The sequence below is a fragment of the Danio rerio genome, chromosome 19 (genome assembly GCF_049306965.1).
Source record: "Danio rerio strain Tuebingen ecotype United States chromosome 19, GRCz12tu, whole genome shotgun sequence".
NCBI classification, from domain to species: Eukaryota; Metazoa; Chordata; class Actinopteri; order Cypriniformes; family Danionidae; genus Danio; species Danio rerio.
This window is the reverse complement of record NC_133194.1, coordinates 44,417,898-44,430,000: the sequence shown is the minus strand read 5'-3', so window position 1 is coordinate 44,430,000 and position 12,103 is coordinate 44,417,898. Positions and strand designations below refer to the sequence as shown.

The window sequence follows — 12,103 nt, the reverse complement described above, 5'->3', positions numbered from 1 at the left end:
TGTTGATCCATTTAGGTGGAAGTAATAAACTATAAGCTTTACATGTTTATGTAAGTTTTATGACTTTTAAACACAAATTTTGTCACTCTTTTGGAGCGCACTAGCTTATAGATATCTTAAGAGCTACCAATACTTATAATAACATTATTTTAATTTTGTGGGGGACTTTTAGGGGCGGCGAGGCAGTGGGGCAGTAGGTAGTGCAGTCGCCTCACAGCAAGAAGGTCGCTGGGTCGCTGTTCGAACCTCGGCTCAGTTGGCGTTTCTGTGTGGAGTTTGCATGTTCTCCCTGCCTTCGTGTGGGTTTCCTCCAGGTGCTCCGGTTTCCTCCACAGTCCAAAGACATGCGGTACAGGTGAATTGGGTAGGCTAAATTGTCTGTAGTGTATGAGTGTGTGTGTGTGAATGGGTGTGTGGATGATCCCAGAGATGGGTTGCAGCTGGAAGGGCATCTGCTGCGTAAAAACTTGCTGGATAAGTTGGTGGTTCATTCTGCTGTGGCGACCCCGGATTAATAAAGGGACTAAGTCGACAAGAAAATGAATGAATGAACTTTTAGTGGCCGGCCGATCACACTGAACACCCATTCCCATTCTTGTTTTGTCGAATGTCACTAGGCAACCACTTAATAAGCTGCATATTGCACGAGCGCTGCTGTTAATATTGTTATAATTGATTGTAATATTTATTAATATTGTGATATTCATGATTTGTGAAGCCATACAGCTCTGGAAAACTCAAAAAACAGTTGCGAATAGTCTCTCTTCCATCTTTAAAAATCTCCAAAGTCATCTTGACCACACAAACTCTTCTGTCACCTTAATGGAGACCCCGCCTCTGCTTTCATTTAATTGGAGAAAAAAAAGACACGCCTGAAGAAAGCTGAAAATTTATAACCATTGACTTACATAGTGGGAAAAATACTATTGAAGTCAATGGTTACAGGTTTTCAGCTACAAAATATTTTGTTGTGTTCAACAGCAGAAAGAAACCCATAAAGGTTTGAAACCACCTGAGGGTGAGTAAATTCTACATTTTTGGGTGAAATATCCCTTTAAATTTCTAAATTTTACAGGAAATTACCACATTTCACAACTCTTTTTGTCAAACATCAATGTTTTGAAATACTAACCATTCATTAATTTTCCTTCGACTTAGTCCCTTATTTACCAGGGGTCACCACAGTGCAATGAACCGCCAACTAATCCGACATATGTTTTACACAGTAGATGCCCTTCCAACTGCAACCCAGTACTGGGAAACACCCATATAAACTCTCACATTCATAGTTCATTCAACATAGTTCATTCAAGTGTTTGTACTGTGGGGAAACAGGAGGAAACCCACATGCAAGCCGACAAACTCCACATAGAAACGCCAACTGCTACAGCCGGGACTCGAACCAGCCATCTTCTTGCTGTGAGGCGACAGTGCTAACCACTGAGCCACTGTGCAATCCTAAATACCAACCATCTGTGTAACACAGACCAAAAAACAACCATAAGCATGTAGTGATGAGCTCATCACAATGAACTTTTCCATAAGCAAAGAAACATGGTAATATATAGTGCTCAGTAATGCAAACAAACCTTATTTATCAACATGAGATGTAACATAAAACTCTAATGTTCATCACTGATGAGAAAAAAAAGCTAACAAGAACGACAGTAATGTAAACAAAACAGCATATTAAGTGACCTGCCATGCAAGGAATACCTTTGAACGTCAATTTACAGTTATTCAACATATATATTGAGGAAACCTACTGTTAACCAGATTACAGATTTTTTTAATCATTAATATCGCAGACATTTGTTTTACAGTTCGTACCTCAGTCTTTCTTTCTCTCTCTCTCTCTCTCTCTCTCTCTCTCTCTCTCTCTCTCTCTCTCTCTCTCTCTCTCTCTCTCTCTCTCTCTCTCTCTCTCTTCTGTTTGTATAGGGTCTTGCAGTCACATGCTGTCATGTGGCAAGTGTAGTGCCGAGTCACATGTTAGGTACTGTAACTTCTGATCCAGGTTCACATTTAACCTGCCATCTCAAACGCTGCTTTTATATCAGATTTGTGGATTTATTTGATTGTGTAAACAAACAAAAAGAAAATCCCCTGAGATGTGTGAATCAATACACACCATGTAAGCTCTATATACAAACCCATTTAAATAAAGTTTGAGCATTTAATTATATTATATTAAGAAAAGGCACGATATATAAGATTTTGTTCACACATTACAGTAATATTTCATTAGTTGAGCTAATTAATGTATTTAATTACATGAACTAAGTATAAGCAGGGGCAACATGGTGGCTCAGTGGTCACCTCACAGCAAGAAGGTCGCTGGTTCGAGTCCCCGCTGGGTCAGTTGGCATTTCTGTGTGGAGTTTGTATGTTATCCATGTGTTGATGTCCGGTTCTTTCAAACACATGCGCTACAGGTCAATCAAAGTTTCTGAAAGCAAAGAAGTTCAAGGGCCAAGGATTGGCCAGCCCAGTCACCAGATATGAACATTATTGAGTATGTCTGGGGTAAGATGAAGGAGGATGTATTGAAGATGAATCTAAACAATCTTGATGAACTTTGGGAGTCCTGCAAGAACACTTTCTTTGCCATTCCAGATGACTTCTAGTTATTTGAGTCATTGCAAAGATGTACAGAAATGCCAACTGGCCCAGCCAGGACTTGAACCAGCAACCTTTTTTTTTTTTCCTGTGAGGCGACAGTGCTAACCACTGAGCCACCGTGCTGCCCTGCTTGTGAAATATTTAAAAAATAAAAATTTACAAAAGGGCTAATAATTCTGGCTTCAACTGTATATGAAGTGTGATGCAGCCATCAAAATCAAAAATTGTTTATATTTAAAATCTATTTGCTCACTGAATTTTTAAAAAAATATATATATATATTTTTCAATTAAATAAATTGTAAAAGCAATGAACAAATCATTGTCTTTTTGTTGCATTTTAAGAAACGTCTCCAGATGTTCAGAAGTGGTGCTGTACATAATATTCATACACAAAAGAGTGCCAACTGCTTCACTTCATATCTGTGAATTAGGTCTTATAGTTTTTACACCTCTGTTACTTGCGATGTTTCTTGTGATCCCACATTAGAAAAGTGTAAAAACCGTCACAAGATGGACAGCTTCATTAGAGAGTCTCACATTTTTACCCACAATCAAACTGGTCGAAATCAGCAGGAGGTCTGCATTAAAGACTACATCTAAGCAGAGTAAGCGGTTTAACTCCAGATTAAAAACTCTGAATTAAACATAATGATAAAAACACAAACAGCAGCTACGTCTGTGAAGCTTTTAAATGAGCGAATTCAGAATTTTTACTAGCAAATTCTCAAATTGTGTGTTGTATTTTGGCTCGTTTTTTCTGAGTGGTACAGTACGGTACGGTTCAGGTCGGTACAGGTCACCTTTATCAGGCTTGCATTTCCACTACCAAGTATACCCTTTTGGAGGGCGTGGTGTACGACAGAAAGTTTAAGTCGAATAATTGTCTACAGTAAAGCTGTAGGGGTCGCTTACATATAATATGAGAAGCACTTCTCACAAAACAGATGCTTTATACACAAATAATTGTTTATAAATGTTTATTACTAACTTCTATGAACAGGATTTGATTACAACAGCAGATCAATGACAGTGCGAAATAGGCTTCTGTAACGTTTGCAATTACATTAAATAAATATATAAATGCAACATAAATTAAAACATACAGCCCCTTACAGTCTGCGATATATTATTAATTACAGAAAAACTACACACAGCAGACATTTAGTACTTATTTTAGTTCAAAAACACACACGATATAACCCACAGTCAGCGCAAACCTCTCTGTGTCTGTAATCTTCACCAGCAAATGTAATGTTAAGCTCTGTTTGAGAGTAATTTTGTCATTCCCAGTTCATAATAGTCCAAAAGGCAAAGATAAATATGGCAGTTTGTTCATGATTCATGCTAAAACAATTTTGATCTTGAGTTTTGTCGGGCTTCTCTTTTTTTTCGCGCTTCACTCTCGCGCTTGTCCTTTTCTTTCTGAATGGATCAGATGACGGAGACACTTCAATAATCACGCACACATTATTATCATCAGCTCAAGAAGTTCGTTATTTCAAATATAGACGCGATCGCGAGCTCCCGGAAGAAAGCGAATAAAGCAAATAAAGGCTCGTAAAGCAACAACAGGACATGGCAGATTTTTCTTCTTGGCTTTGTGTCTGTTTATCAAGACGACGACAAGGTTTGTTTGAGCTCGGGTCATCCATGGCTTGTTATTATATGCACATAGTATTTCCATGTAATCTCTCTGTTTACAATCTGTCTAGCTCCAAAAGCTCGTGATGTATCTCTGTAACCAATCAGCATTCGGCTGCGTGTGTTGCTCCACCTTTTGGTACCCTTTCTCGTTTTTGGTACCCTTTCGAAAGGGTGCCGAAAAAGTGGTACGGTTCGGTTTGGTTCGGTTTTTGACAGTGGAAACGGCCATGAAAGTGTACCAAACCGAACCGTACCGTACCACTCAGTGGAAATGGGCCATTTATGAATTCTGTTTTCATTTTACAAATTGCATTTTGCAAATGTGATTCGTGCTGTGCATGTATGAACTTTATTTTGTAAATTTTTTCATTTTTAGGACTGATCTAGCTCTATATTCTACCTGACGTCAACATAGAAAGACTTCAAACACAAAGCTAATAGTCAAACTATAACTAAAAATGATCAAAACAAACTTTGGCCACACTTTAATTTGATGGGTTCGTTTGTTAAGTTACATTGCATCTTCATGCCAGTAGACTGTTAGGTTGGGGTTAGAATTAGTGTAAGTCGACATGTAGTTTCTTATAGTCAGTTAAATGTCTGTTTAGCAGCAGTATCAATACTCAGTCTACTAATACTTAAATGGACCATCAAAATAAAGCGTTACCCAAACTTTTTTTTCAGTGGATTAACAAATTTTTTAAGTGTGCTGGCAAAATACACTGTACATTTCAATACACTTTAAAACATCCTCTTTTGTGTTCAACAGAAAAACGAACTAATGAAGTTTTAAAGGGGATCGCCACAGTGGAATGAACCACAACTCATCCAGCAAATGTGCAGCGGATGCCCTTTCAGCTGCAACCCAGTACTGGGAAACACCCATACACACACACTACGGCTTAGTTTATACGATTTAGCGCTTATTTGGACTGTGGAGTAAACCGGAGCACCCAGAGGAAACCGATGCCAACACAGGGAGAACATGCAAACTTCTTTTGTGATTAACAGTAGAAATAATCTAATAAGGAGAATAAATGATGCGTTAATTGAGATTTTGGAGTGAACAACCCCTTTAACATGTATTTGAGCGAATAAAACAGCATTAACATCAGATGTTATTTTTGTCTAGATGTACTGTACACAACTAGGTGACATTTACTTGTCCTTGTTTAGTGAGTTAGTCTCCCACCTGCTGGTCATTCTGAAAGATACAGATGGCGGATTTATATAACAGACACACACACACACACACACACACACACACACACACACACACACACACACACACACACCAAGAACACTTTCAGAGTTTTTCCTCCGGGTTACACTCCACAGTAAACGCTTTTAATGTACTATGTTATTGTATCACTGTCATTTTAACAGCACGAATATTCTCCCCAGATTTAAACATATACAGAGATAACCGCGTGTTGTAACTTCACGCTTGATTTATCATCACCGATGTATGACAGTTCTCCGATCGCATGTTAGAGATTATTCCTCATTGCTAATTAATGTTCAAAATGAAGAGGTAGGCAGACGGCAGACAGGGAGTAATTAAGCTTCATGTTAATGAGTTACAGCTCAGTAAGGTTTGAATAACATTAAGCATAAGACAGAAAGTGGAGGAGCTGTCAATGCCTTCACGCGTCCGCATGCTGATTATAGAGAACAGACCAATCAATATTCAGCTTCAAATTCAGCACACCGGAGGATTAAGATATTAATATCGCTATCATCAATATCAGATATGCGACGTCAACAACGGAGACAGCATCAAATCCGTTCTTAAGCTCGCAGACAGGAGAGAGATGTTATGTAAACACCCAAAGTGCATATTAAATAATCTCATGAATGTTATGCAATCTGTCAACTAAAGACTGCAGTGCGCGTGACACACACACACACACACACACACACACAAAATTAGCTAATGCATATTAAGGTGAAGAAAGATATTTTATAAAGAGATCTTTGTTCAAAGCAATCGAGTTTCTTGCTGTCATCGAGAAAAAAATTAAACATTTGCAATAATAAAAAAAATTGCAGTAGACTATAATATATTTCTCTATCATATTATTTGTGAGCATTTTAAATAATGTATTGGGTAAGACAGTTGCAGTTTTATTAGGTATAGATCAGTGGTCTCAAACTAAATTGCTGGAGGGCCGCAGCTCTGCAGAGTTTAGCTCCAACCACCTCAAACTCACACCTGCTTAATAGTCTCTAGTAGTTTTGAACACCAGGATTAGTTGATTAGGCTGGGTTTGATTAGGGTTGGAGCAAAACTGCAGAGCTGCGGCTCCCAGAATTACAGTTTGAGATGCTATGGATTGCTCAGTGTTGTTTCATATATCGTAAAATGTTTTCGGATACACATTGACACAATCAGGGGATATTTTAAACCCTCTTGTGTCTGCGTTTAGCGCAGTAGGAAGATGTTGCCAGCAGAGGGCAGCACAACCTAAAAGACATTGGCTGTCAAACTTGCTCTATAATCCACACCTACTATGAAAAATGGTGTCAATTATTTTAAAAGTATACATTTTATAATTACATTTATTGAATACAATTTCATTTCATTTAAAATCAATACATTTAATCCCATTTTAAATAACGGTGCACATACTTTAAAAATTTTGGAGTGTCTTCAAAGCTGAATTCTTATTAAAACACAATTTATAGTTTTCTTGATTAATATTAATAACAACAACAACAACAATAATAATAATATTAACAATAATAATAATAACAATAGTGATAATAACAACAACAATAATAATAATAACAATAGTGATAATAACAATAGTGATAATAACAAAGTGCCAGTAAAGACAATTTTATATAAAAAAAAAAAAAAAAAGATTTTATGCTTTACAATTTTTATTTTGTTCTATTTAATTATTATTATTATTATCCATTCATTTTCTTTTTGGCTTAGTCCCTTTATCAATCACGGGTCGCCACAGCAAAATGAATCGTCAACTATTCCAGTATATGTTTTATGCAGCGGATACCCTTCCAGCCGCAACCCTTCACTGTGAAACACTCTTTCACGCACATTCTTCAATTCACCCAGCACATGTCTTTGGACTGGGAGAAACCGGAGCACCCAGGGGAAACCCATCCGAACACGGGAGAACATCCAACTCACAGAAATGCCAACTGATCCGGTGACCTTTTTGCTGCGCTACCCACGGGACACTGTGATGCCACATTATTATTATTATTATTGTTATTATTATTATTATTATTATTATTATCATCAATTTATTAAAGACACATTAAATTGATCAGAACAGTTTGAAAGTAGGACATACCTGGCATAGTTACATTTTGCAAAATACATTTAATTTAATTAAAATTTTAGTTTTAATTAAGCTTTAATGAGGACCTATTTTAAAATGTAATTTATTCCTGGAGTTCAAAGCTGAATTCTAATATATTGATACAGTTGTAGTCAGAATTATTACAATTTATTTAACTCATCTCTAATAACTGATTTATTTTTTATCTTTGCCATGATGACAGTAAATAATATTTTACTGGATATTTTTCAAGACACTTCTATACAGCTTAAAGTGACATTTAAAGGCTTAACTAGGTTAATTAGCTTAACTAGGCAGGTTAGGGTAATTAGACAAGTTAGTGTATAACGATGGTTTGTTCTGTAGAAAAATATATTGCTTAAAAGGGCTAATAATTTTGACCTTAAAATGGTTTTTAAAAAATTTAAAAACTGCTTTTATTCTAGCCAAAATAAAACAAATAAAACTTTCTCCAGAAGAAAAAAACATTATCAGACATACTGTGAAAATGTCCTTGCTCTGTTAAACATCATTTGGGAAATATGAAAAAAGCAAATAATTTTGACTTCAACTATATACTGTTTCTACTATATAATATATATTACTAACCTTAAGAACACAAAATTGATCAAAAATGTCTGTTAAGACATTAATAAGAACCATTTTATATACTTAAAAAGGTCATTTTATGTAATGTTATTTTATACTGCATGTTCATCAAAAATAAAATACAGAATTTTATTATGGTTTCCACAAATATTTTACCTCAGAATTTTATATTCTGATATTAATACCATATATTATTAACTGATCACAATAAAACAGCAAAAATGTTTAAAAAGATCGTGTGATCAAATATCTTGACATACAAAGTAAATGAATATTACTTACCTTATATTTATTTTTATAACTAGTGATATTGATTCTGAACTTGTACATCTCTGCAGCACCAAATAAATAAAACACAATTTGTTGATTAGATCTGTATGTGACCCCATGACCAATAAGAATTTGATCAAACTTTATTTTAAGGTACAATTCTCCCTATTATTAAACCTTTAAGTATGACTTTGCCTCAATAAACTAATAGTTAATAATGTAAGTTAGGTTTAAGCATTGATTATCAATGCAGAACTGCCAACTTTATAATAAACAACCAATATCTTTAGAACAGCCATTTAATAAGCCACTAGTTATTTGTTAGAATTTTTAATGTCTTACCGATTTTTTCAATATATCTTAGTTTAGTCTAATCCTGACATTTTCCGAAATATAAGACTATAACACTTGTACAAAAGTCATAAAAATCTAAATTGCATTTACAACCATTGAGCATGACAGTCTGTCTGCTACATTGTATACAATGTACAAATTAATGTCTACGGGAATATTAAATACTTCTTACACCCCCCCCCCCCCCTGCTCCCTTACAATAACTGGATATTTATTATTTAATTAATGAAATAGGGCACATAAGAATTGAGTAAAATCCTCAACCTCATAATCTGTGATCCAGTTAACCTTGGATAAATGTGACAGCAGAGATCAAACCACAAATGAAAAATGTTCATCAACACTTTCTTGGCAATTAAATTGTCCGCAGAAGCAGATTTAAAAGGCTGCTGCATTTCAATGGCTCCATTAACATATGTGAAATACAAGAGGAGGAGGAGGAATACAAATGAGCTTTAAGAAGAAAAACATGTGTTGCAGTTAAAGCAGTTTGAGCAGCCGTCTGTCACAGAATCCAGTACAGATGCTAACAATAAATGAACACCTTTAGGATATTAGGTTATGGCAATTATGTTCGTAAAGTGCACTGTTAACAAAATTTTTGTGAATTATGTTATCATAAAGTTGCATTGTGTAAAATGACAGTGTACACGTCTTCTGATGGCTACTTCCAGCAGGATAATGCACCATGTCATAAAGCGTTAATCATCTCAGACTGGTTTCTTGAACATGACAATGAGTTCACTGTACTCAAATGGTCTCCACAGTCACCAGCTCTCAATCCAAAGCACCTTTGCGATATGGTTGAACGGGAGATTCGCATCATGGATGTGCAGTCGCCAAATCTGCAGCAACTGCATGATGCTATCATGTCAATATGGACCAAAATCTCTGAGGAATATTTCCAGTACCTTGTTGAATCTTTGCCGCAGAGGATTAAGGCAGTTCTGAAGGCAAAAGTGGATCCAACTCGGTACCAGTTATGTGTACCTAATAAAGTGGCCTGTGAGTGTATTTTACAGTAAAGATATGCAATACTGTAAATACAGCAAGATAAATGATGCTGTCAATGTAAATACAGTATTTTTGCTGTAACTGACTCACGGTAGCTTACTGGCGAATAGAAACAGTGTATTTATACTAGTGAGTGAAAAGTACAACTCGGCAGTATTTCATACAAATTTAAAGTACTTAAAGGTGTATTAACATTTTCTGTGTCAGTAGTACAGGTATTGATCATCATAGAAATGTGGATTTATTAAGAAATGTAAACCTACACTAAAAAAGTGCTGTAAAATTAACAGTATTACTGGTAAGTTTTGGTTGCCAGTAATACTGTCCAATTTACAAGTGCTGTAACACTACAGAAGAGCTGTAATTGTTAATGTACACTGCGCTTGTGAATTTTGCCAGCAATACTGTAAAACTGCCAGTAATACCGAAAAAATTGCCAGTACTACTGAAAAATATTAGAAGTGCACCGTAAATTAATAATTACAATTGTGTTGTAAAACTACAGCACAACTGTTATTGTTAATTTACAGTTCACTTGTAAATTTTACTGTAATTTTTACCACATTTTTTTACAGTGTATTGCAGTTTTTTTTTTTGCTGTGAGTTTATATTTTGAATGAATTGACACACTTATGTTAAACTAAAAGTTTTTCATCTTTATCTTGAACATTATTAAGCATTCATTGTTGTGTCATAGAACAGAATAGAGCCTCTGTGTGAGTAAATGTCACACCATTTAAATTTTCCTGACAAAAATGTCCAGAGAACTTTGCATATAAAATCAGCCTTATCATAGGAACTGAAGAATTTAGGGGGTCTCTTGTTTTTAAAGCAACTTTAACCATTATATTTTACCCAAGAGTGATTTAAAACAACCCAGAAGATTTATATAGTACACTATATAGTATATTAAATTACATTTATCCAAATAACAGTTTTTTGTTGTAATATATTTTTAAATTAGGGTTAACCAGAAGTTATTGCTTTAAACATGGACGGGAGCTTTAGTATAATTTTTGTAATAATTTTTAAAGATATCACACACATATATGAGTGTGTGTGTGTGTGTGTGTGTGTGTGTAGGGGGGGGCATTGAGAGCAACATTGAATGACAGAAATACTTCTTGCAAAATTGATATCAGTTTCAGAGATTTGAGCAAATTTAGCCTTTTCTCCCAGATGGGTAAATGTCTATAGTACCAGAAAAAAATTATTCAGAGATGATTTCTTGGATTTACTCATTTTTTTACGTTAAGTGGTTGTAAACAATTTATTTATGTTGAATTTAAACAAACAAATTAAGTTAAACATTATTAAACTTAATTTGTTTGTTTGAATTCAACACAAATAAATTGTTTGCAACAGTTCTGCATGCAACACTTTTTTCATACCTGCAACTATTGTTACCTGTTCTCAAATATAAACATAATGACTTTTTAATCTGAAAGCAAACATTTACACGAAGTAAAACTTATTATGCAAAGTTAATTGGATTTTATTTGGTTTGAAACTTTTCTGAGTATAATGCTAGTTTTGTTTTGACGTTTTGTCAAAAGGAGGTCTTATAAATGTAAATGGTTTAATCAATTGCGTGATAACAATGTGGCTTATGTGCGATTTAAAATGTTTTATTATTATTTTAAAAATCTGTTTATATTTATGTAAAAAAAGGTATAAAACACAGTAAAACATTAATAAATATTTATTTTATACATATTTACTTAGTAATGAAAAATTACTGATTATAAATACAATACACAGTGCTCTGCATATATAAGTACACCCATCACAAATCAATCTTTTAAATACATATTTTAATAGGAAGCTATACAATATTATATTAGTGCATATAGATTAGATTAGTCAGCACTGAAGCCAAATCTGGAGCTTATCTAACAAAATAACCTACAATAACGGTCCAAAAACTACAGCCAAATTTACATGTTATAGAAAAATATTTAATGCAAATTTAAAAATTAAGAAAAGTCAAGAGAAGTAAATAAATAAATAAATAAAATAAATTGAAAAATGAATAAAACATTTCAACAGTTTAGTTGAAAATTTATAGGTTGTAATTTTTTGTTCAATATTTTGCTTGAATTTAATTGTATTCTCTTTCAATTTCGAAATATGACAGGTGACCAAAATATTATTTTAATAAATGTATCTGTTTAATAAATCTGTTTAGTTTAAATGCACCAAAATACATTGCCTATTTACTGAGAAACTGAGACAAATATTAATTTTCAATTTAAGGGGTGTACTCAATTATCCTGA

The 12,103-nt window shown here is 34.4% G+C and overlaps 1 protein-coding gene across 1 annotated transcript in view; it reads left to right on the top strand.

Annotated features, from left to right (window-relative positions):
• Positions 1-12,103, top strand: part of trioa (trio Rho guanine nucleotide exchange factor a) — a 784,286-nt gene that overhangs the window by 413,918 nt on the left and 358,265 nt on the right. The gene's annotated exons all lie outside the window — the stretch shown is intronic.